Here is a 25,871-nt window from a genome sequence, read left to right as displayed (position 1 = left end):
TAAAAATTATTACTTAACTACTTTAAGTTCTGAGATACATGTGCAGAACTTGCAGGTTTGTTACATAGGTATATGTGTGCCATGGTGGTTTGCTGCATCTATCAACCCATCACATATATTTTAAGCCTAGCTAAGCAGTAGCTATTTGTCCTGATGCTCTCCCTCCCCTCCCAGGCTCATGAAAAGCCCCAGTGAGTGTTGTTCTCCTCCCTGCATCCATGTGTTCTCATTGTTCAACTCCTACTTATGAGTGGGAACATGCAGTGTTTGCTTTTCTGTTCCTGTGTTAGTTTGCTGAGGATGATGGCTTCCAGCTTCATCCGAGTCCCTGCAAAGGACATGGTCTCATTCCATTTTACGGCTACATAGTATTCCATGGTGTATATGTGCCACATTTTGTTTATACAGTCTAATGTTGATGGGCGTTTTGGTTGGTCCTATGTCTTTGCTATTTTGAACAGTGGTGCAATAAACATACATGTGCATGCATCTTTATAATAGAATGATTTATACTCCTTTGGGTATATACCCAGTAATGGGATTGCTGGGTCAAATGATATTTCTTATTTTAGATCCTTGAGGAATCACCACACTGTTTTCCACAAAGGTTGAGCTAATTTACATTCCCACCAACAGTGTAAATGCATTCCTATTTCTCCACAGCTCGTGAGCATCTGTTGTTTTTTGACTTTTTAATAATTGTCATTCTGATTGGTGTGAGATGATATCTCACTGTGTTTTAGATTTGCATTTCTCTAATGATTGGTGATGTTGAGCTTTTCTCATATGTTAGCTGGTTGCATAAATGCCTTCTTTTGGCCAGGTGAAGTGGCTCACGCCTGTAATCCCAGCACTTTGGGAGGCCAAAGCAGGTGGATCACCTGAGGTCAGGAATTCAAGACCAGACTGGCCAACATGGTGAAACCCCATCTCTACTAAAAATAGAAAAATTAGCTGGGCATGGTGGCAGGCACCTGTAATCCCAGCTACCCAGGAGGCTAAGGCAGGAGAATTGTTTGAACCCAGGAGGTGGAGGTTGCAGTGAGCCAAGATCATGCCATTACACTCAAGCCTGAGTGATAAGAGTGAGACTCTATCTCAAAAAAAAACAAAATAAAATGCCTTATTTTGAGAAGTGTCTGTTCATATCCTTTGCCCACTTTTTAATAACATGTTTTGTTTCTTTTCCTGTAAATTTATTTAAGTTTCTTGTGAATTGTGGATATTAGACCTTTGTCAGATTGCAAAAATTTTCTTCCATTCTGTAGGTTGTCTGTTCACTCTGATGATAGTTTATTTTGCTGTGCAGAAGCTCTGTAGTTTGATTAGATCCCATTTGTCAATTTTAGTTTTTGTTGTAATTGCTTTTGGCAATTTCATCATAAAATCTTCGCCCATGCCTATGTTCTGAATGATATTGACTAGGTTTTCTTCCAGAGGTTTATATGGTTTTGCATTTTACATTTAAGTCTTTAATTTATCCCAAGTTAATTTTTAGGTAAGGTGTAAGGAAGGGGTCCAGTTTCAGTTTTCTGCATATGGCTAGCCATTTTCCCCAGCAACACTTATTAAGTAGGAAATCCTTTCCCCATGGCTTGTTATTGACAGATTTGTCAAAGATCACAAATTTGTAGGTAGGCAGTCTTATTTCTGAGGTATTTATTCTGTTCTATTTGTTGCTATGTCTGTTTTGGTACCAATATCATGCTCTTTTGGTTACTGTAGCTTTGTATTATAGTTTGAAGTCAGGTAGCATGATGCCTATAGCCTTATTTTTTTTGCTTAGGATTGTCTTGGCTATGTGGGCTCTTTTTTGGTTTCACATAAATTTCACATAAAGCACACAAAGTAGTTGTTTTTTCTAATTCTGTGAAGAATGTCAATGGTAATTTGAAGGGAATAGCATTGAATCTATAAATTACTTTGGCCAATATGGCTATTTTCATGATATTGATTCTATCTCTGAGGATAGAATGTTTTCCCATTTGATTGTTTCCTTTCTTATTTTCTTGAGCAGTGGTTTGTAGTTATTTTTAAAGAGGTTTTTCACATCCCATGTTAGCGTATTCCTAGGTATTATATTCTCTTTGTAGCAATTGTAAACGGGCGTTCATTCATGATTTGGCTCTCTGACTGTCTATTGTTGATGTTTAAGAAGTCGTGTAAGTTTTGCACATTGATTTTTTTATCTTCAGACTTTGTTGAAGTTTTCTATCAGCTTTAGAAGTTTGGGGGATGAAACAATGGGGTTTTTAAATATAGGAGCATGTCATCTACAGAGACTATTTGATGTCCTCTCTATCTGAATACCCTTTATTTCTTTCTCTTGCCTGATTTCCTCTGCAAGAAATTCTAATACTATGTTGCATAGGAGTGGTGAGGGAGGGCATCCTTGTCTTGTGCCAGGTTTCAAAGGAAATGCTTCCAGCTTTTGCCCATTTAATATGATACTGACTGTGGGATTGCCTTAAGTAACTCTTACTATTTTGAGATATGTTCCATCAATACCTAAGATATTGAGAGTTTTTAATATAAAGTGGTGTTGCATTATATCAAGGCCTTCCCTGCATCTATTGAGATAATCATGTGCTTTTTTGTCATTTATTCTGTTTATGTGATGGATTATGTTTATTGATTTGCATATGTTGAAGCAGCCTTGCATCCCAGGGATGAAGCTGAGTTGATTTTGGTGGATAAGATTTTTTATGTGCTCCTGGATTCGGTTTGCCAGTAGTTTATTGAGAAATTTCTCTACACACTGTATATTCTGTTGCTTTAGGGTTAAGAGTACTGTAGATATCTATTAGGTCTACTTGATCCACAGCTAAGTTTAAGTCCTGAATATCCTTGCTAATTTTCTCTGTCATCGATCTTCCTAATATTGACAGTTGGGTGTGAAAGTCTCCCACTATTATTGTGCGGTAGTCTAAGTCTCTCTGTAGGTCTCTAAGAACTTGTTTTATAAATCTGGGTGCTCCTGCATTGGGTGCATATATATTTAGGATAGTTAGCTCCTCTTGTTGAATTGATGTCTTTACCAATATGTAATGCCCTTGTCATTTTTGGTCTTTGTTGGTTTAAAGTCTATTTTGTCAGAGACTACAATTGCAGCCCCTGCTTTTTTCTGCTTTCATTTTCTTGATAAATTTTCCTGTATCCCTTTATTTTGAGCCTCCATGTGTCTTTGCATGTGAGATGGGTCTCTTGAAACAGCAGACTGATGGGTTTTGACTCTTTATCCATTTTGCCAGTCTGCATCTTTAAATTGGGTAATTTAGCCCATTTACATTTAAGGTTAATGTTGTTATGTGTGAATTTGATCCTGACATCATGATGCTAGCTGGTTATTTTGTGCACTAGTTGATGCCATTTCTTCATAGTGTCATTGGTCTTTATATTTTCATGTGTTTTGCAATGGCTGGCACCAGTTTATTCTTTCCATATTTAGTGCTTCCTTCAGGAGCTCTTGCAAGGCAGGCATGGTGGTGACAAATTTCCTCAGCATTTGCTTGTCTGAAAAGGGTTTTATTTCTCCTTCTCTCATGAAACTTAATTTGGCCGAACATAACATTCTGAGATAAAAATTCTTTTCTTTAATAATGTTGAAGGCTGTGTGTGGTGGCTCATCATGCCTGTAATCCCAGCACTTTGGGAGGCTGCAGCAGGTGGATCACGAGTTAAGGAGATCGAGACCATCCTGGCTAACACGGTGAAACCCTATCTCTAGTAAAAATACAAAAAAAAAAAAAAAAAAAAAAAAAAAAAAAAAAAAAAAAAAAGAAGAAAGAAAAAATTATCCAGGTGTGGTGGTGGGCACCTGTAGTCCCAGCTACTTGGGAGGCTGAGGCAGGAGAATGGCATGAACTCAGGAGGCAGAGCTTGCAGTGAGCCAAGATCGCACCACTGCACTCCAGCCTGGGTGACAGAGCAAGAAAAAAAAAAAAAAAAGAGAAGAAAATGTTGAATATTGGCTCCCACTCTCTGCTGACTTGTACGGTTTCTGCTGAGGGATGCACTGTTAGTCTGATGGGCTTCCCTTTGTAGGTGACCTGACCTTACTCTCTGGCTGCACTTTTCATTGTTTCCTTTATTTTTACCTTGGTGAATCTGATGATCTTCTCGTGGAATATCTTAGTGTGGTTCTCTGTATTTTCTGAACTTGAATGTTGGCCTGTCTTGCTAGGTTGGGAAAGTTCTCCTGAAGTGTGTTTTACAATTTGGTTCCATTCTCCCCATCTCTTTCAGGTACTCTAAACAATATTTAACAGGGCAAATGTAGTGCTTCTGGTTCTTAGTGGAGAAACTGCAGTGTACATAAAATCTCTAGATCTTTCACACAGAAAAGGGTCAAAAACTGATTGTGCTTTTCACACACAGCATTTTTTGTCTCTTTCTCTCACTTTTCTAATCAGGAGTCACTTAGCATTTCAGTCAAATTATGGAAATATGGATTCCTCCTGAAGCTCTTATATGGAGAGCAAAAATGGCAGACAGGACAGAAAAACTTATCTAGATCCTTCCAGGATCCACTGAGTCAGGAGTGACAAAAATTATGCCCAGAGTTCATGGTCACTGTTTCTCTTCAAGTACTCCAAACAGATGGAACAGTCAGACTCCTCTCAGAGGTCCACCAGGGCTGTCACAAATTCCATTGAACTTTATAATGTAGAGATCTAGTGAATACCACCTTAACCAATGACAAGACAAACTAATGACCTGGGGCAGGTGGACCAATGGCTCAGGCCTGATGCAGTGCAAGACTCATGGAACCCCATGGGGCATGGAATGAAAGCCCCAACATGGCTCTGAGTGCACTAGTTTTCGAGTTTTAGGCCTGACATTTTAATTCAGAAATGGGAACATAATATCCATTGATTCACTGATTCCATGAAGATGATAAAATATGTGCTAAAAATCCATCATTGCTTTGTAGTTAATTCACATCTTACATTTCAATGATTTAAATCACTTCATTTTGTTAAGCTTTTCATTTATTATTATGTTTTAGATATGTATATGTTTTGTACTTGGTCAACATTTTAGTAGTTTTAAAAAATGTTTTAGTATATTTCCTTTCTATTTTTTCAAAAATCTATCAGACATAGCACTTTCATTATATTTTCAATTTATTCTGACCTCTATTTTGTATTTTCCACTCATTTTTCTCTTTGTCCTGATATCCTAGTATTTAACTTATTCTTTTGCTCATATTGTAGCTCATTTTTTTTCTTGCTCTTATCCCTCTAATTTATTCAAACATTTTAACTATGTATGTCTTTTTTTGTTCATTTTGTATTTTGGTAGAGATGAAGTCTTGCTATGTTGACAGGCTAGTCTTGAACTCTTGGCTTCAAGTGATTCTCCGACAATGGCCTCCCAAAGTATTTGGATTATACGGATGAGCCACCATGTATAGCCTTCATACATATTTTCTGGACCTCTATTTGGAATTTCTTGAAGTCTAGTTATACAGGTGTCTTATGATTTTTGTTTTTGTTATTTCTGAACATAATTAATTTTGGTTCCCTTCATTTTGCATATTTATATAATAAAATATTAGATTGTGTGATTATATTTGACAAGTCTCAACTGATTGTCTATTCAGTGTTTTGGGTTGAGGGGTTCTCTTCCACAGTAATATTATCTTGGATTTTTCTGTTTTCCCCTCTACGTATACATAGAAAACATTTAATTTGTTCATGTAATTTTTTTTTTTTTTAACAAAAACTCTGGATCAACTTGAGCCCCAAGGTAACAGCAGAGCTGGCTCTCCTTTTCAAATCAGTCAAGGCACAGCTTGAGTAGCTTCATCATTTATCTCCCTTTGATTGCAGGCTGTATGTTCTACCCTTTTTCCAAAAACTCGCAGAACTTTGAGGCTTTTGGCTTTAGGTAGGCTTGTCAGCTCCTTCTCCCTTACTTCGTTGCTGCTGGGGCATCCTGTCTACATTTGGATGCTGTTAAAATCCCCAAATTATGCTTTTATTAGTATCAGCCTATTATGGGCAGCCTCACCCTGACAGCTGCACTGTCTCATCATATCTCCTTTCTGCTGCCTGTGCTTCTTTATTTTTACTTCACCACTTAGAACTAATTTGTGCAGTTAAGCACATGTTATATTGCCCAGAAATCATGGTGTTTCTGTCAACGAAAATATTCGGAGAATATATGAATCTTCAAAATATTGTTAGAATCCCAGATAGCCACACTTGACTTTTGGAGGAACTGATTGTCAGAATAATGCATAAAAATACCTTTAGAAAGAGCATATATGTCCAGGGAAAGTTATGATTTTTCGGAGTATGTATTGTGTAACATTTTTAGTAAAATACAGCTATGACGATGTTACCATATGTTTCAAATATAAAACTTTGTTATGTTCAACATGAGAATTTTATTTGATCATGCCTTTTATGCTAAGAATGCACCTGTGTCTTGTTAGAATTATTGATAATTATATTTCTATTGCTAATAAGGGCATAAAATTAATAATATCAAATCTTATTATTTTTTCATTATTTATTTATTTATTTTTATTATACTTTATGTTCTAGGGTACATGTGCACAACGTACAGGTTTGTTACATATGTATACATGTGCCATGTTGATGTGCTGCACCCATTAACTCGTCATTTACATTAGGCATATCTCCTAATGCTATCCCTCCCCCTTTCCCCCCATCCCACAACAGGCCCTGGTGTGTGATGTTCCCCTTCCTATGTCAAAGTGATCTCATTGTTCAGTTCCCACCTATGAGTGAGAACATGGGGTGTTTGGTTTACTGTTCTTGTGATAGTTTGCTGAGAATTATGGTTTCCAGCTGCATCCATGTCCCTACAAAGGACATCTGTTTGCAGATGACATGATTGTTTATTTAGAAAACCCCATCGTCTCAGCCCAAAATCTCCTTAACCAAATCTTTTTTTTTTTTTAATTTATTTATTATTATTAAACTTCAAGTTGTAGGGTATTCTCAACAGCACTTGTTTTAAATCTGAATTTATACTTTTATCACAAGCCAAGGAAACATTTTTAGAAAAGTATTTTTCAAGGTGAATGTACTTACTATGTGTCAATTTTTAAAACCATCAAGTCAGAAATATCAATATGTCCTCTATTATACCTTACTGGAATTCATGAAATTTACATAGATGCCCTGTAGGAAAGGCTGAGGAAGTTTCTATTCTTATATTTCTGGAAGTTTTATCATCAGTGAGTAGTGGATTTTGTCAAATGCTTTTGTGTGTCTATTGAAATAATCATGGTTTTGTCCTGTATTCTATTAATATCATGAATTACATTGATTGACTTTTGAATGTTAAAATAAATTTGCATTTTTGAGATACTTCCACTTGGTCATATTGTCTAAAATTCTTATGTGTTGCTGAATTCAGTTTTCTAGAGGTTTTAAAGATTTCTGTGTCTATATTCATGAGGTGTAATGGTCTGAACATTTATTTTCTTTTGATGCTTTCATCTGTTTTTGTTATCTGAGTAATATGGACCTCAAAAAATGAACTAATGTCTTTCTTCCTCTTCCACATTTTGCAAGTGTTTGTGTAGAACTGGTATTGATTGTTCATTAAATATTTAGTAGAATTTAACAGTGAAGCTATTTGAGCCTTTCTTGTGGGAAGGGTTTTTACTATTTAATCTCTTTACCTGTTATAGATATATTTATAAATTCAAATGTACTTTCATAATTTGTGCTTATCTGGGAATTCATTTTGAATTTCTAGTATTTCATGCCCCGAGATTTTCATGGAGATTGACATGTAAAAATAAGAAAGAATAATGCTGAAAGAATAAAACTTTGGGCAATTCATGAATGACCAATGTCTCATGATCATCTGTTGCAAGATGGAGATTATTTTCTTTGCTGTACTTAATATTCATATGTATATTATACAAATAATGTGATATTCCATCTAAAGTAAACAAAGAAAATACGTCATTCATCTTTGTTTTTAATTAGGATGAAAGTCTGAGTCTACCTGTTCCATTAATACGGAGGCAGGACCCAAACATAAATTTGAGTAAGGACAAACAAAAACATGACAGTAAGTGAAGAATGGTTTGACAGATTAGTGTGATGAAACACTAGTGAACAGAGATGTACAATACACAGTGTGTTACGCACTATTCCAAACCATTTGCACATACAGTTTTAAAGCCTCTGAGACTAAAATAAACAACACAAAATTTATTCAAATGAGAAATTGAAACATTAAAAATAATATTAGAGGACATTAAAATTGTCATAGAAATAAACTGTTTTCATATACAACAAACAAATCAACCTAATGAGTGTTAACTTTTTTAGACAGTTTGAATATCAGATAACAAATGAATAGCATTATTAACCAGTAAAAAGAGCATATTAATTATTTTCAAATTCCAAATAAAAATACCTAAAATTTTGAAATTTTGGATCCAAAATTATGTCAGTAATTTCATGAAAGTATATCTCCAACAGATCCCATATTCTAGACACCGAAATAACATCAGGAACTGTCCATTGAAGTGTAACTCACAAATAATATCTAGCTACAAACAAGTCTAACTTTAGATCAATTTGAATAATTATTGAATTTAAAAGGAAATTGATACTGAGGTTAATCTACAGAGTCAGTGAAATGCCAAGAAGAAAGCACTGAGACTGAAACCAAAGAACCAAATACTGCTTCACAAATTCTACCAGTACTAACTTACATTTATAGAGAGAAAAGTCTATTATGGCCATGTGTAGCTACTAATGTTTTCATGTGATTAATAAACTAATCACATTCTACACATCAGTGTACGTTAGGTATATTGGGGAGTGAGTGATTCAAGTAAAGAGACTCAGATTTCTCATAAGATGCTGATGTGTGGTAACAATACATAACTAAAATATTTTACTTATCTGTGCAATGTGAATGTTTGTGCATCAAACGTCACAAAAATCTCTAGAACGCCCAATGGGGCTGAAAGGAAAAATATCAGAATTTGCAGAAATGCAAATGATTCAAGAAATAATTCAGAGGCAATATTCATCAACAGGAGAAGCCAATGGCTTATCATGAAGTGAAATTAATAATATTGTGCCAGGACAAGTAGAAAAAACAAATACAATGATTAAAGACATTTACAAGAAAAATCTCCCAATCATGACAAGTAAATTATAAATTTTGAAGTACATACACAAAATACAAGCTATCACAATTTAGACTAAGAAGAAATTGTATGCCACATGAATTAATAATATTGGAATTGTATTTAAAATGTTTAAGTCAATTCAATGGCAACATAAGAAACAAAAATGATGTTAAAAGAGGAAGAAACTTTAAAATTGAAGAGCATCCATGGAAAGAGCCAACTGTAAATTGAATACATGAGAAATAAAAATCTATAAATTAAATATACATTGTATTGGTAAACTATGAACCTAAAATAAGCTAATGAGAGAAATAGTGCACTGGAAGTTTAAGGAGAGAAAATCGATGCTAATACAAGCAAACTGATAGGAAATGTAAATATATTTATAGATCTATAAAGACAAAAATTAGAAGGAATAATATATATTCAATTGTTTCATTTAAATATATACAAAGAATAAAACACAAATATAATTTTAAAGGAAATAATAATTTTTTATAAAATTGAAAGCTGGAAAAAAATTCTTGAATTCAGAAGTGCATAGTTTCAAAAAACAGTTAAATAAAGACCATCATTTATACAGAAATAATAGCCAAGTTGTACAACAATAAATAAAGAAAAATCTTAAAAGTAGGGAGATGAAAAACAGAGGTAAACCTTACATTAAGAGGACCTATACTACCATTTTCTGCCTTTTAACATAAAAAATTTTGCATTAAAATGATCATAGGATAATCAAGTATTACAGAGGTATCCTGCCATGCCTTGGAAAAATACTAAGGTCTTTAATACTGAAGATAATTTGTTGTATCTTAAAGAGAATGTCTCTGTATCAGAACACTTTATAAATTTATGGAATACTTTTGCAATTACTTTCTCTCGTTACTGTCCCTGGATACAGGCACTATTATTGTCTTCAATTAAGTTAATCCAAGGCTCAGAATAATTTAGCTTTATGACACACACATACACACACGTGCACACACACACACACGTGCACACACACACAAATTAACAAATAAATGACCAATGTCTCATGATCATCTGTTGCAAGATGAGATTATTTTGTTTGCTGTACTTAATATTCATATTTATATTTTACAAATAATATGATATTCCACCTAAAATGAAGAAAATACATCATTTGTCTTTGTTTTTAATTAGGATGAAAGTCTGAGTCTATCTTTTCTCTTACATTAATACGTAGGAAGGACCCAAATGTAACAAATAAATTATTCAGACTTTAAGATAAAAATGTTAAGTTATGATTTCAAGGTCACTTACAAGTATAACAACTTATAAATATAAATATGTAAAACAATGAAGATAATTTGACAAAACTTTTAGATTATACTCAGAAATTCACATCTGATTTAGAACACTGTCCTAATACCAATTGATGTAGATGCATTTACAAAATAGAAATTGTGCAGCTGATATAATCATTGTTGTTTTGTCTCCCAGTGTATAATCTAGTACAGTTACACATTTATCTCAATGTCCAGAGCAAACATCAGACAGTTGCCACCAACATATACTGGTGCCTTTAATATACTTGGGTTTTTCTTTCATGTTAGATCCAGAAGCTTCAGCATTATGTCAGATTAAAGGAATAATAATCTCTCCATTTAAAGTATAACAGTTTAGTACCAGCAAAAGAATAGTTGTACTTGAACTATTAATATAGAAATAATTATTTAGTAAATATATAACAATCACCTTACAAATACACTGTGTGTATTGAAAGTCATGTCCCAGAAACAAATAATAACATTTAAAAAAAAGGACATAGATTAAAATTCTATTGTTTTTTCTTTGCCCAATGTTGTATCCAGGCCACATATTTTAATATATGCTGCGCATTCGCTAAATAACTACTACCTACTGTAAAAACTTTTATCTGTTAGATTATCATTTTTATCTCTAATGAAGATTTTGAGGACGGTGGTACTGAGTCTTGAGGAAAGCACAGTGGTTTTCACAAACTAAGGTAAAAAAAATTAAGTATAAGATATTTAGTTTAATTTGAATTTTAGGTAAAAAATGGATAATTATTTTGTGTAAATATCTTCAAAGAATTACTTACACATACTACACAGATATATGCAAATACTGTATAGCTATACAAAAAAAGTTTTTTGTGTTTATTCTAATTTTAAGCTTAGCTGTATTTTCTGTATTTTTATTTGGTAAATCAGCCACATCTACCATAAAAATTATCATAAAATTTGAAATAACATGTTACAGACCCAAAGAAGAGAGAATAGAAAAAAATTCATACAGACCATATAGATTGGTTAGAATGTAAAAGAAAACTGCATCCTAAATAATATATTAAGAATATAAATCGGAGTGTACAAGTGAGTTTTCACTATGAGATATGGCAACCAGGTATTCCTTGGGCTGAGGGTAAAGACCCCGAGCAATCCCAGAGACAGATACAGGTCAAGTACATTCTCATTATACTTGATTTACCTTCTAGTGCAAGTTTCAGCATATGTACACACACACACATACACAAATGATGGGGAAGATAACACCATTAAATGGACCAAGAATCAAAGAGTGATTACAAATTTTGCAAGTTTAGATCATATGTCTAAGGAAGATGGTGTTTTAAAAGACATTAGCCATACACAAGGATCCAAGCGCTGTTATGCATAAAATAATATTCTATTTTGGGCTGGGTGAAGTGACTTATGCCTGTAATCCCAGCACTTCTAGAGGCTGAAAAATATAGCTTGAAGCCAGGAGTTCAAGACCAGCCTGGTCAAAATAGTGAGTTCCTGTCTCTACTTAAAAAACAAAAAAATATTAACTGGGTGTGATGGCACATGCCTATAGTCCTAACTCCAAAAGAGAATGAAGTAGATGTGGCTGTAGTTAGCTATAATCATGCCACTGCACTCCTACCTGTGTGACAGAGTGAGAGACCCTTCTCTTAAAATAAAAGATATTATATGTTGGAGAAAATAATGTTACATTGTCTATTCCCTCATTTTTATAATAATGTTTAATTGGTATAGATACTTAAAATTAATAACATAATTTATCTGCAGACCTTTAGACTGTATCTGATTTAGAATAAAATTACATACAGATTAAACAATGAAATAAAATAATGCACTTGTTTTATTACTGTATTGATAGCTTCATGGTCATTACCAATTTTATCATATTCTATGAATGGCACTTAAGACCTACGACTGGTCACTGACAACATAAAGTGGTTATAAGAATTGCAGGTGACAAGTAAGGGGGTTAGTTGATTTAGTGGCAATAGCTGAAAACCTTAAAAATAGAGCTCACCATTGTAGGAAATAAAACACCTTTCAACCTAGATTATTACATTAAAAAAAACTGTGAAATGCAGACATGCCAAAAAACCCCAATTATGATAGGTATGAAATAACTGAATAAATACATTTCAATTAGTTTGGCAATTTAACTTACTGTAGGATGCAACTAGGATGTTTGCTAACACAAATTTTTATGATCTCAAGACACTTAATTCTCAGGTTCCTGAGCAAAAAAATTTAGGCTGTGAAAATGTCACTGAAGAAACAGGAGACAGAATACATTTGAGGGGCTTGGTCACAAATCATGTGTTATAAATTTGGGGAAATTCTAAAATTCTGCTAAGGAGAGAGAGAGAGAGAAAGAGAGAGAGAGAGAGTGTGTGTGTGTTTTAATCTCTAGAAGGAAAAGTACATGTGAGCAAAATAAAAATATAGCACTTTTATTTTTTAAAGCTTGTGAATTTTTGCACTATCATGTCTCTGTGCATCACTCTAATGTGAAGATAAGACTGTTTCTAAATTGAGTTTGGGAGGAAAGCTAGCTGTGTCCTCTGTTCCTCAGGTACACTGATCAGGTCCTTCCTTTCTGACTTTCTCACTTCTGAATGCATGACATGTAGAGTTTGTTATCATAAATAATTTTAAGACAAATTAAAATAATCTAATGCTCAAGGACATAGAGGTTTACTATTGATTATATTTTTGAGATTTTTGTGGCCTTGTGGGCCACAGACAATCTCAATCATCATTATTCTGTGTTTTTAACCTACCCTAATTTCATCCCGTCTTTCATTTTAAAGAAACATAGACACAAAGAACACTATTTTTACTGAATGTAGAAATAGCTAACTTACTAATTTCAACAACTAACTTGACATTTCCTAGTTATATTTATGAATATATGTTTTAATTATATTACAAACTTGGCCGGGCACAGCAGTTTACTCCTGTAATCCCAGCACTTTGGGAAGCGGAAGCAAGCAGATCACTTCAGGTCAGGACTTCCAGACAAGCCTGGTCAACATAGTGAAACACTGTCTCCACTAAAAATACAAAAGGATTAGCTGGGCGTGGAGGCAAAGGTTGCAGTGAGCCAACACCGTGCCACTGCACTTCAGCCTGGGTGACAAAGTGAGACAGAGTTTGTCTCAAAAAAAAAAAAAAAAAAAAAAAAAGAGAGAGAGAGAGAAAAGAAAAAAAGAAAAAAAAAAGAAAAAGAAAATCATAAACTTTCAGAAGTGATAAGGATACAAACTGAGAAGACCCTTTTCGAAAAGGAAATGCTATATCCTTAATATTTTTGTAAGTTATTGCTCTCTTATCACTAAACAATCTCACCTAAACAAAAAACAATTTTATAAGTTTGGTTCGTTTATAAAACACAGTAATAAAAGTGAATTAATTTAAGACAGTATTTAAAATTATGATGAATATTGCAAGTCCCCTTTCAGGAAAGATTTTATTAACTCTGCAAAGATTTAATAAAGAGCAAGATGTGACATTTTTAGATAGTTATGTGGTAATCACAAAAAAACTAATCTATTAAAAATTTTATGAAACAGTGAAACAAAAGGATCTTTATGGTTTCTAATAATTATAATAAAATATTGCAAACATATATTAAGACAACACAATTTTAAGCAATCCTAAAATATTGTAAATATACTAATGATTCTCCAAACTAAAAAGAACCAAAAAAAACTAAAGAATCTCTCAATTGACTTATATTTGTTCTAAAATATAAAATTTTACATAAACGAATGAAATAAGGTGTAATATAGCTAATTCACTAAATCCCAACTCAAATACAAAATCATGAAAATGCAAGTCTTTCCACAAATCTATAAATTTATGTCCTCATAAGAGTAAATTGATATTTCATCTTGAAAAATGGTCTGCTGTTAGCTGTGATTCAGTGATAACTAGACTGTGATTATGAGAAGCAATTCTGCTAACATTCCACTGAGAAAATGTTGCCTCATGCTACCACCCACTCGAGTCTTGAGCTGTCATTGTTTATGCAGATGAATAATGGACACTCACCCAGCTGAGCCTTTGAGTTGAATCTTTGTATGTAGGTTGAGTCCCACAATATGTTATAAGGAAGTGATGCCAAGAGCTCATCTCCCTTTAGGCCAGGAATTGTCATGTCACCTGTAGAAGTATGACAGCCTAGGGATTAAGATTAGCAGAAAGGAGCCAACAAGTGAAAACTAAACTTACTCTTAACTCCTGAAAAACAGCAGGTGAGGAACAGATGGGCTTTAAACTTTGTCATGTGTGATCTCACTTTCACGGTAACCTTTCCCAGGTGGGTTGTCTGGTCTAAGTCCTTGTCAACAAAACAGAAGTGAAACAATATTTTTACTTACAAAGAAACAGAACATAATATTGGGTTTTTTTTGATGTAACCCCACTGGTTCCAGAGTGTCCTGTGGTATTCATGAATGTTCCTCAATGGTCGCATAATTCCTCAACGGTCTCAGGGTAACAACTAGACTATAAATCACTCTGTTGGGATAAGAAAAATGTCCCTTTTTTCAAACTACTCAGAAGAAGTGCTTTTCACCACAAGAAACAGAGCCCCAAGCCAAGCATCTGTCAGGGAAATAAAAAAGGAAGTTACTTTTCATTTGCAAAATATTAGGCATGGTACATTTATCACAGGCAGAAAGAATACCTCCACTGCAAGAGCCAGTGATATTAGGGGTATGCACTATCTTTTTTCATATATCTTACTTTGATGTGAATTTCCAAGCAGCTGTGTTTGTGTATTCTGTCACCCCATCTCTCAGCATCATCTACTGTTTTCAGTCAGAGGGGTGTTTAATTTTACAAACTCAGCATTAGAACACTCACTTTTTGGCAATTGCCAAGCTCTTTGCTTTGTGACATTTATCAGCCACACCTGTAATATAACTAACTCTAACTGTAACCTTAACCCTTATTGTGACTGCAACATTTATAACCAGATGCTAAAATGGTAGTTTTTCTTTTCATAAACCAATGGATCTTGACAGAGGACATCAGCTTAGCCTATTTAGGTTTAGCATGGTGTGTTCTCATGTGTCATACCTGATCAAACAAATTTGTCTGATCTGAACCAACAAATCTTTCATTTGGCCTCAGTCAGAACCATCTTTACTTCTAGACTTCCACTGTCTGCAAATACAATTCTGCTAGCTCTGTCAAACCCACTTTAATCTATCATCAGTTGTCATCCCTACAATCTCATTGTTCAACTTAGGTAGTTTCATAAGTCTTGATTTGTTGATTTGATTGACTTCTTAGGTCTTCATTTGTTGATTTGAAGCTTCTTTACTTCTTCCTTTTAAACTTCTGTGAACCACTGCTCAAAAGCAAAACCCATCAACAAAGAATCCTATTCACAGCAAAGCTATTTAAGTAATAAAGACATTTAAGATATCTTTTTAAAAAATGAAGATAACTTGTTGCTAGTATATCTATCTTCCAGGCTTGTAGATGGCTACTTTCCACTGTTCTCTCACAGGAAAGAGACAGAGAAACAGAATGAGAGAGAGTCTGTGTTCTTTCTCTTGTTAAAAGACCACAGTTCTATGTTAGTACTACCTAACCCTATTGAACTTATTGAACCTTAATTCCCTCCTAAACCCCTATCTCCAGATACAATCATATGGTGGAGAGGTTTTACCATAATAATTTTAGTTCATAGAAGGGGAAAAGAGCCATATAAAGGTTACATTTCTACATCTCATTGAAATTAAGTTAGTAAAAATATCGAGCAGATTCTGATAAGATGTATATTATAAGCCCTGGAGAAAACAATAAGAAAATAAATAAAACATGCACAGAAAGTAATTAGATAAATTACAGCATTGCACGGAAAATACTTACTTAATGCAAAAGAAATCAATGAGGATAGAAAAAGTAAACAAAAACTACATGAGACATATGGAAAACAAAAAGTAAAATGGTAGCTGTAAATTCAACTCTATTGAGAACTCATTAAATATGAAAGAATTAAATAATCAAATCCAATGACAGAGATTGTAAGATTGGATGTAAAAACGAGATATGACTAAATGATGCCTACAAGATACTCCTTTTTGAATCCAAGAGACAAAATAGAATAAAAGTAAATGAATAAAAACATCAACTATATGAAAGCAAGAGTAGCTGTACTAAAATCTGACAAAATAGAAATTAAAACTTTTAATAAGTTACTAAGGATGAGACAGTTTATAATTAAAATAGTGTCAATTCAACATAAAGACATAAAAATTATAAATATTAATGCACCTAGCAAAGGAACATAAAAGTTTAAATAGAAAACAAAGAAATTAAAGAAATAAAGATAACAAAAATAACAATCGGAGAGAGCTAAGCTATGAGGATGCAAAGGCTTAAGAATAATACAACAGACTTTGGAGACTCGGGGAAAGAGTGGGAGGAGGGTGAGGGATAAAGGACTACACATTGGGTACAGTGGACACTGCTCAGGTGATGGCTGCACCAAAATCTCAGAAATCACCACTATAGAATTTATTCAAGTAACCAAACAACACTTGTTTCCCCAAAAACCTATTGAAATAAAAAGTATATGGAAGGAAAAAAAATGATTGGAGACTTCAATACCCCAATTTCAATAGAAAAATGCAACAGAAAATGAACAACAGAAGACTTGAACAACACTGCAAATCAATTTGAAATGACAGTCTTATACGTAATGTCCCACCCAAGATTAGGTGACCGACACATAGGTCATTCCCCAGATAGACCATGTGCTATGCCATGCAATGAACAGACAATAATAAAATAAGAATTGAAATAATTCAAAATTTGCTCTCTTAAGGAAAATAAAATTGAAGTCAATGACTGCAGAAAATTTGGGAAAATTACATACATGTGGAAATTAAACAATACACTCCTAAATAACCACCATATTAAAATAAAATAATTAGATAATGTTTTCAGATAAATAAAGTTGCAACATATCAAAACTTATGAGACATAGCAAAAAACCTGCTCAGATAAATTTATAGCAGTAAATACCTATAGTGAAAATGAACAAACATAACTTAATATCAATAAACTAATATTTGGCAAAAATATGTAAAGGCAAATTAACTACACTTCAAACCTGGAGAAAAAACATCAGTTGGGCATACAAGAGTCATGTAGAATAGGAAGAAAGATGGGAGAATAAAATGCTTGGGGATAATGGGTCTGAAAATTGTCCACATATTTCTGAAGATCTAGAGGCCCACATGCATGCTCAGAACTAGGCATGGGCAAGGACAATGCTCAGAAAGGCTCTAAGAAGACCTTACCACTCATCATGGCTCTACCCTCTAATATGGTTTGGCTCTGTGTCCCAACCCAAATCTCATGTCAAATTGTAATCCCCACGTGTTGAGGGAAAGAAGTGATTGGATTATGGGGGCGGTTTCCCTCATGCTGTACTCAAGATAGTGAGTGAAGTCTCATGAGATCTGCTGGTTTTATAAATGGTAGTTTTTCCTGCTTTCTCACTCTGTCTTCTGCCACCTTGTAAAGAGGGTACTTGCTTCTCCTCCACCTTCTGCCATGATTGTAAATTTCCTGAGGCCTCTCCAGCCATGCAAAACTGTGAGTCAATTAAACCTATTTATTTTATGAATTACCCAGTCTCAGGCATTTCTTTATAGCAGTGTGAGAACAAACTAATACACACTAAAACTCAGCACAAATAGGAAAAAAAAAGGCAAAATTGTAACCTTTCTTGCTTGTAAGCCCAGCTGCAATAGTTAAGATGTTTTGGCTGAGCAAGCATTTGAGAAAATCTCTGTCAATCTACTAGCTCGTGATAAGATAATGAAACACAGACTTTTATTCTATACACAAAAAAGAATACAATAATTACAAAAATAATTTTGAAAAACTCATTAAACAAATATAAATAATCTTGAGAAACAAAACCCAAAGGATTAAAAATAATGTGATTTACAAGTTACCATGTTATGATATCAAACTGTACAGTTTTCAAAACAGCAAAACACAAGGCAGACAAAAATTATCACTCATTAACAAGATAACAAATTAACAGAAACAGTCCTAGAAGTATTCTAGGCATAGAAATACATAAAAACGTCTTTAAATCAACTGTCTTAGATATGCTGAAAAAGAGAGTAAGCCATAAAAAAGAAAAAAAGGGAAATGATGTCTCATCAAATAGAAAGTATTGATAGAGACATCAAGTATAAAATTAAAAAAATCTAAAGTCAAAAATCAAAATCACCGAAATAAAAAATTTACCAGAAAGGTTCCACAGAAGATATGAGAAAAAAAAAAAAGAATTAGCAAAGTTTAAGTCTGTTCAATTTTAATTATTTAGTCTATAAGATGAAAGAAAATTAACAAAAATTAGAAGGATCTAAACATTATGGAAACTCCAGAAAAAAAGGGAGAGAGAGAAAGGGTCAGAAAAAATATTTGAAGAAATAATGGTAGAAAAATTTCTAAAAATGATAAAATTTATGAAGTTATACATCTAAAAATATAATTGAGCTCAAAACTGTATACACTCAAAGACCTCCACACAAAGACACATTACAATCAAACTTTCAAAAGTTAAAGACAAAAAGAGAATCTTAAAAATGGTAATAGAGAAAAGAAAGACCCATCATATACAAAGGTTTCATAGTAAAATTAACAGCTAATTTCTTGCTAGAAACCGGTTATGAGACAGTAGGATGACATATTTAAAGTGATAAAAGAAAAAAAAGCCAACAAAGATGTTTATTTTCAGCAAATTGTTCTTCAAAGATAAATTAGATATCAAGACATTTATATATTTAAACAACAAATTTATACAGTTTGTCACTAATAGATCTGCTTTGCAATACATGATAAAGGCTATCTTTTTGCCTGAAATAAAAGGACACACTAGAAAATAAGGCCATATTAAAGGAACAAATAACACCAGTAAAAGCGAAAACATAGAAATATATAAATGCAACTATTAAAATATTTTTAATTCATAACTTATTTCATCTTTTAAAATTATTTTTATATATAATTCAGAAGACTACTACATAAAAGTAATTATAAATCTGTGTTAATTTCAGGCAATGCATTAATTATATAAGCTAGAAACACATATAGTTGGAGAAACAAATCTGTATGGAATCAACTTTTTAAATAAAACCAAATTTCATGTCGTATTATTTTATTATGCATGGTTACACATTCATGAGATTAGTTATCATTCTTAATCACTAAAACAATAAACAAAGTCAAAAAGGAGTTTAGAAGGGAATAAAAACTGTATCCTACATAAGTAACAATAGAATAAAAATGTCAGTAATAAATAGACTGAATTTGAAAAAGATTTATGACAGAAAAATAGCAAAATGGTAGAATTCCATTTTGTGTAAATACTTTAAATAGAAATAAATTAAACTGGACGATTATAGTGCAAACATTGACAAAAAGTTTTAAAAAACGTAAATATAATCCAACTTTATGTTATCTACAAGAGACTCTCAATAGTTTTCTCTTTAGGTTGTAAGTAAAAGAATTACTAATGTTACTTTATACAAATAGTAACCAAAAGAGCTGCAGTGGCTATCCTTCAGCAAAATAAGTGTTAAGACAGAAGTATTAGAAGTGACAAAGGAGGACATTATATATTGAACAAATGTAAACCTATCAATAAGATGTAACAAGTGTGAATATACATGCACCTAACAAAGATCCCAATATATGAAACAAAAAAGAAAGTTAATGACAGAAGTAGAAAGTTATACAATCAGATTTGTCGACCTAAATATAACAACTATACCTGGCAGTCATATATAAGAACTCTGTTTCACATTTCTTGAAATAGAAATTAATTTTGTTTTCAGATTCTGTGAGTTGGTTTTCAGATATTAATTTAGCAATCTCATTCTATGGAATGCCTATTTTCAAAAAAGACATGATTTTAAACTTTGTATATCACACTCAATTCAATGTTTATAGTATATTTATCATTATAAAACCATATAACTGTAAACTATTTCCATTTTCATCAATAGACAATCATTAATTTACTGTGTCTATTGATTTGCCTTTTATGGATATTCTTTCTTAAAACTGTATTATTGTGGTAAAATTAACATCTTGTGTCTATGCAATGGTACAGTCTGCCATGTTCCAATCTGGTTTCTTTCACTTACCATAATGTATTTGACATAGATTATTCTTCTTATGTATTGGGAAATGTATTTTGGAAAGAAAAACAGAAGAAATCTAGATTGTTCCAGATTTTTGTCTGTTTTTTTTTCTTTAGAAATGTTAACTATGACAAAAAGTACTTATTAAACATTAAGAATAATACAGTTGGCTGGGCATGGTGGCTCATGCCTGTTATCCCAGCACTTTGGAAAGCCAAGGCAGGTGGATCACTTGAGGCCAGGAGTTTGAGACCAGCCTGGCCAAAGTAGTGAAATGCTGTTTCTACTAAAAATACAAAAACTAGCTGGCATGGTAGTGTGTGCCTGTAATCCCAGCTACTCAGAAGGCTAACGCATGAGAATCTTTTGAGCCCAGAAGGCAGAGGTTGCAATAAGTGAAGATCACACTACTGAAATCCAGCCTAGGTGAGAGAGTAAAACTGTCTTTAAAAAAAAAAAAAAAAAGAAAAAGAAAAACAAAGAAAAAAAAGAAAGAAGTATATAGTTAAAAGAAATAAGATCTAGGTTTTGGCAACACGATAGAGTGACTAGCTAACAATAATTTATTGTTTGTTTCAAAATAGCTAAAAGAGAAGATCTGGAATTTCCCATCACAAAGAAATTATAAATGTTCTGGAACCCAGCATTGAAAACAAGTTTCTTAAATAAATAGTTGAGCTGATGAATATCCCAATTACTAAGCTGTATTACAAATTGTATACTTGTATCAAAATATTACATGTACCCTGCATGTAATTATAATGTTTACATATCCATAAAAGTAAACAAAAATAAATTACTCCCAAATAATAAGATAAAAATTTTAACTTTTGAAAAGATCAAAATAAAAAACTTTGAAAAGCATACAATAAAAGGTAGTTAATGTTGAATCACTTATAAAATGGAATTTTAGGGAATCTAACAAAAATGTGGTCACAGTCAACTTTTGCTTTGTAAAATTCTTCATTTTAATTCATGTTCCATTGCACAGAAAAATGATAGCTGCTCTCCAGGAGAATCATCGAGTTTCAATGTTGTACTGCAGCACTTTCTTTATCTTTCTGGGTCTCACTTTCATCTCTGGTCATCATTGAGGAGTGTGATTAGCTAATGGCTGCCTGCTCTAAAAGATTATGCAGTGTCCTTTATCTCTTGGACTGTAGTGAGAGATGTGAGTTTGTGATCCCTGCAAGCGAACACCAGACTGAGCTGATCCAGAATGACCATAATGCTGCACTTTTTAAAAGCGATGCCCTAAGTTTTTTATCCACAAATGTTCACCATTGCTTTCTGGTACATGGTAGACTCATGGGAGGTAGGGTAGCCTCTTAGGAAAACAGATCACCCTGTTCACTAACAATCAAGCAGGTTTAATCAGCACAGATCTGGGGACTACACATCTTGAAAAGTAAAACAGTTTGGGGAAGGTGGCCATCTAATCCTTCTGATCCCAAGCACAGCTGACCATAGCAACCAAAGTCCCAGGAGAAGACATGTTTCTGGGAGTTTAGGATCCACATGAGTTTACTAACTATGTGTGTAGTTAGTTCCATGAGCCAAATCTACACACACACATTTGGTATTTGCAAAAATTTGCCCACTTTCTTCTTCATAGAGATGGCAACTTGCCTAGGTACCAGTCCACAGTCAGACTATCCACCATGCCTGGAAGATAAACTGGCCATTATGAGTTGTAATCCAGTTGACAATATCCAGAGCTCTCAAAAAATACAGACCTCGGAAAAGGAACAGCTGAAGTCTCCAACTCCCAGCGCGAGCGACACAGAAGACCGGTGATTTCTGCATTTTCAACTGAGGTACTGGGTTCATCTCACTAGGGAGTGCCGGAAAAATTCCCTTTGAAAACTGGCACAAGACAGGGATGCCCTCTCTCACCACTCCTATTCAACATAGTGTTGGAAGTTCTGGCTAGGGCAATCAGGCAAGAGAAAGAAATCAAGGGGATTCAGTTAGGAAAAGAAGAAGTCAAATTGTCCCTCTTTGCAGATGACATGATTGTATATTTAGAAAACCCCATTGTCTCAGCCCAAAATCTCCTTAAGCTGATAAGCAACTTCAGCAAAGTCTCAGGATACAAAATTAAAGTGCAAAAATCACAAGCATTCTTATACACCAGTAACAGACAAACAGAGAGCCAAATCAGGAATGAACTTCCATTCACAATTGCTTCAAAGAGAATAAAATACCTAGGAATCTAACTTACAAGGGATGTAAAGGACCTCTTCAAGGAGAACTACAAACCACTGCTCAGTGAAATAAAAGAGGACACAAACAAATGGAAGAACATACCATGCTCATGGATAGGAAGAATCAATATCGTGAAAATGGCCATACTGCCCAAGGTAATTTATAGATTCAATGCCATCCCCATCAAGCTACCAATGAGTTTCTTCACAGAATTGGAAAAAACTGCTTGCAAGTTCATATGGAACCAAAAAAGAGCCCGCATCTCCAAGACAATCCTAAGTCAAAAGAACAAAGCTGGAGGCATCATGCTACCTGACTTCAAACTATACTACAAGGCCACAGTAACCAAAACAGCATGGTACTGGTACCAAAACAGAGATATAGACAAATGGAACAGAACAGAGTCCTCAGAAATAATACCATACATCTACAGCCATCTGATCTTTGACAAAACTGAGAGAAACAAGAAATGGGGAAAGGATTCCCTATTTAATAAATGGTGCTGGGAAAATTGGCTAGCCATAAGTAGAAAGCTGAAACTGGATCCTTTCCTTACTCCTTATACGAAAATTAATTCAAGATGGATTAGAGACTTAAATGTTAGACCTAATACCATAAAAACCCTAGAGGAAAACCTAGGTAATACCATTCAGGACATAGGCATGGGCAAAGACTTCATGTCTAAAACACCAAAAGCAACGGCAGCAAAAGCCAAAATTGACAAATGGGATCTAATTAAACTAAAAAGCTTCTGCACAGCAAAAGAAACTACCATCAGAGTGAACAGGCAACCTACAGAATGGGAGAAAATTTTTGCAATCTACTCATCTGACAAAGGGCTAATATCCAGAACCTACAAAGAACTCAAACAAATTTACAAGAAAAAAACAAACAACCCCATCCAAAAGTGGGCAAAGGATATGAACAGAACAGACATTTCTCAAAAGAAGACATTCATACAGCCAACAGACACATGAAAAAATGCTCATCATCACTGGCCATCAGAGAAATGCAAATCAAAACCACAATGAGATACCATCTCATATAAGTTAGAATGGCAATCATTAAAAAGTCAGGAAACAACAGGTGCTGGAGAGGATGTGGAGAAATAGGAACACTTTTACACTGTTGGTGGGATTGTAAACTAGTTCAACCATTATGGAAAACAGTATGGCGATTCCTCAAGGATCTAGAACTAGAAGTACCATATGACCCAGCCATCCCATTACTGGGTATATACCCAAAGGATTTTAAATCATGCTGCTACAAAGACACATGCACACGTATGTTTATTGCGGCACTATTCACAATAGCAAAGACTTGGAATCAACCCAGATGTCCATCAGTGACAGACTGGATTAAGAAAATGTGGCACATGTACACCATGGAATACTATGCAGCCATTAAAAAGGATGAGTTTGTGTCCTTTGTAGGGACATGGATGCGGCTGGAGACCATCATTCTTAGCAAACTATCACAAGAACAGAAAACCAAACACCGCATGTTCTCACTCATAGGTGGGAACTGAACAATGAGATCACTTGGACTTGGGAAGGGGGACATCACACACCGGGGCCTATCATGGGGAGGGGGGAGGGGGGAGGGGGGAGGGATTGCATTGGGAGTTATACCTGATGTAAATGACGAGTTGATGGGTGCTGATGAGTTGATGGGTGCAGCACACCAACATGGCACAAGTATACATATGTAACAAACCTGCACGTTATGCACATGTACCCTAGAACTTAAAGTACAATAATAAAAAATAAAAAAAAAATAAGAAAAAAAAATACAGACCTCTCCTTTGCAGTATATTTTCATATTAAATGTAGTCCCATCTGCCAATTTGATGGTTGACTGGCCTTGTTCACCATTTGCACAGGGTTAGGAGTAGCATCTGGATGATGACTGATGGTCAGTTGCCACATCTTTTTCTCTACAAATGCCAACATGTAGCCAGTTTTAATCAACACAAGGATGTGGTTCACCCACATGCTGCTTACACAATAATCCAATGACTGAGATTCTCTATAAATTTGTGGGCTTCAAGTTTCTTGATGTCATCACGTTTCAGTTGCCATTTTATTCTCACCTCAGCTCCATAGTTTCTCTTCCATGGTGATGAGTGAGCTGAGAGAAGCACATGAACCAAACCACTGTCTGCACTCAGATGCCCAACAGGCATCCAATCAGATCAGGTAAGATCCTACAAAATCTGATGGAGATTACAGTCTCTTCTTTATGTGCATCTTTTTGACCCATCAAGTTTCAACTGATTGCCCCCCAAATCAAAAGCTGTTATTTGTGCTTAGATCCTTCAAGTTTGTTGTGCTCTGTGGTGTGCGCAATACCATGATGACCACAGAAGCGCCTATGACTTAGCTTGCTGTCTGGTCTGCCATACAGGGCACTTGTGCCTGCAAAGGTTGCCTCAAGCTTTAGGTATTCCTTCTACAGCTCCAGGCATTCTTCCTCATGCAGCACCTGTTGTCACTGCTGCTTCTGCTGCTGCTACTGCACTTGGGCTTCTTGTTTACATGGCCACTGAGTTTCTTGGTTTCCAAGCTGGCCATGCTATTGTCAAAGTTCAGCTCTCATGGTCTTCCATGGGTTCTTGCCACGTTGTCCTGAATCCAAGCATAACACCAGGGCATGCGGAGATGCCTGTCACACCTTCAATGCAGTGAGGTGACCTTGGGTTTATATTCTGTGCTCCTGCTGGTCTTGCCACAATGACAGTCCCTGTAGGGTGCCAGATGCTGCCTCTCAGTTGCCTTTTTCACTTCACTGTGGCAGCTGACATTATAGTGGTGTATGCTCCTTCTGAGCTGAGTGTGTTGCCCATTTTAAAGTTTTGACTGCTGAATAGTATTCTATTCTGTAGATATACTTTTCTTTTTTCCTTTCATTATATGATAAATATTTGTGTTGTTTCCACTTTGGGTGACTCTACATATTGCTGTTATGAGCATTCACATGAGTCTGCGTTTATAAGGGTTTTTTATTATTCCAGTAGGACTGCTGGATGATATGATAATTCTACATATG

At 34.4% G+C, this 25,871-nt stretch overlaps 1 pseudogene; it reads right to left on the bottom strand.

Moving 5' to 3' along the window:
• LOC140711632 (tripartite motif-containing protein 60-like) overlaps positions 1-4,652 on the bottom strand; it is a 44,942-nt pseudogene extending 40,290 nt beyond the window's left edge.
• Between the last annotated feature and the right edge of the window lie 21,219 nt (positions 4,653-25,871).

This window comes from Chlorocebus sabaeus, chromosome 5 (genome assembly GCF_047675955.1).
Source record: "Chlorocebus sabaeus isolate Y175 chromosome 5, mChlSab1.0.hap1, whole genome shotgun sequence".
NCBI lineage: Eukaryota > Metazoa > Chordata > Mammalia > Primates > Cercopithecidae > Chlorocebus > Chlorocebus sabaeus.
Note: the sequence above shows the minus strand (reverse complement) of the source record. Positions and strands in the feature narration are given on the sequence as shown.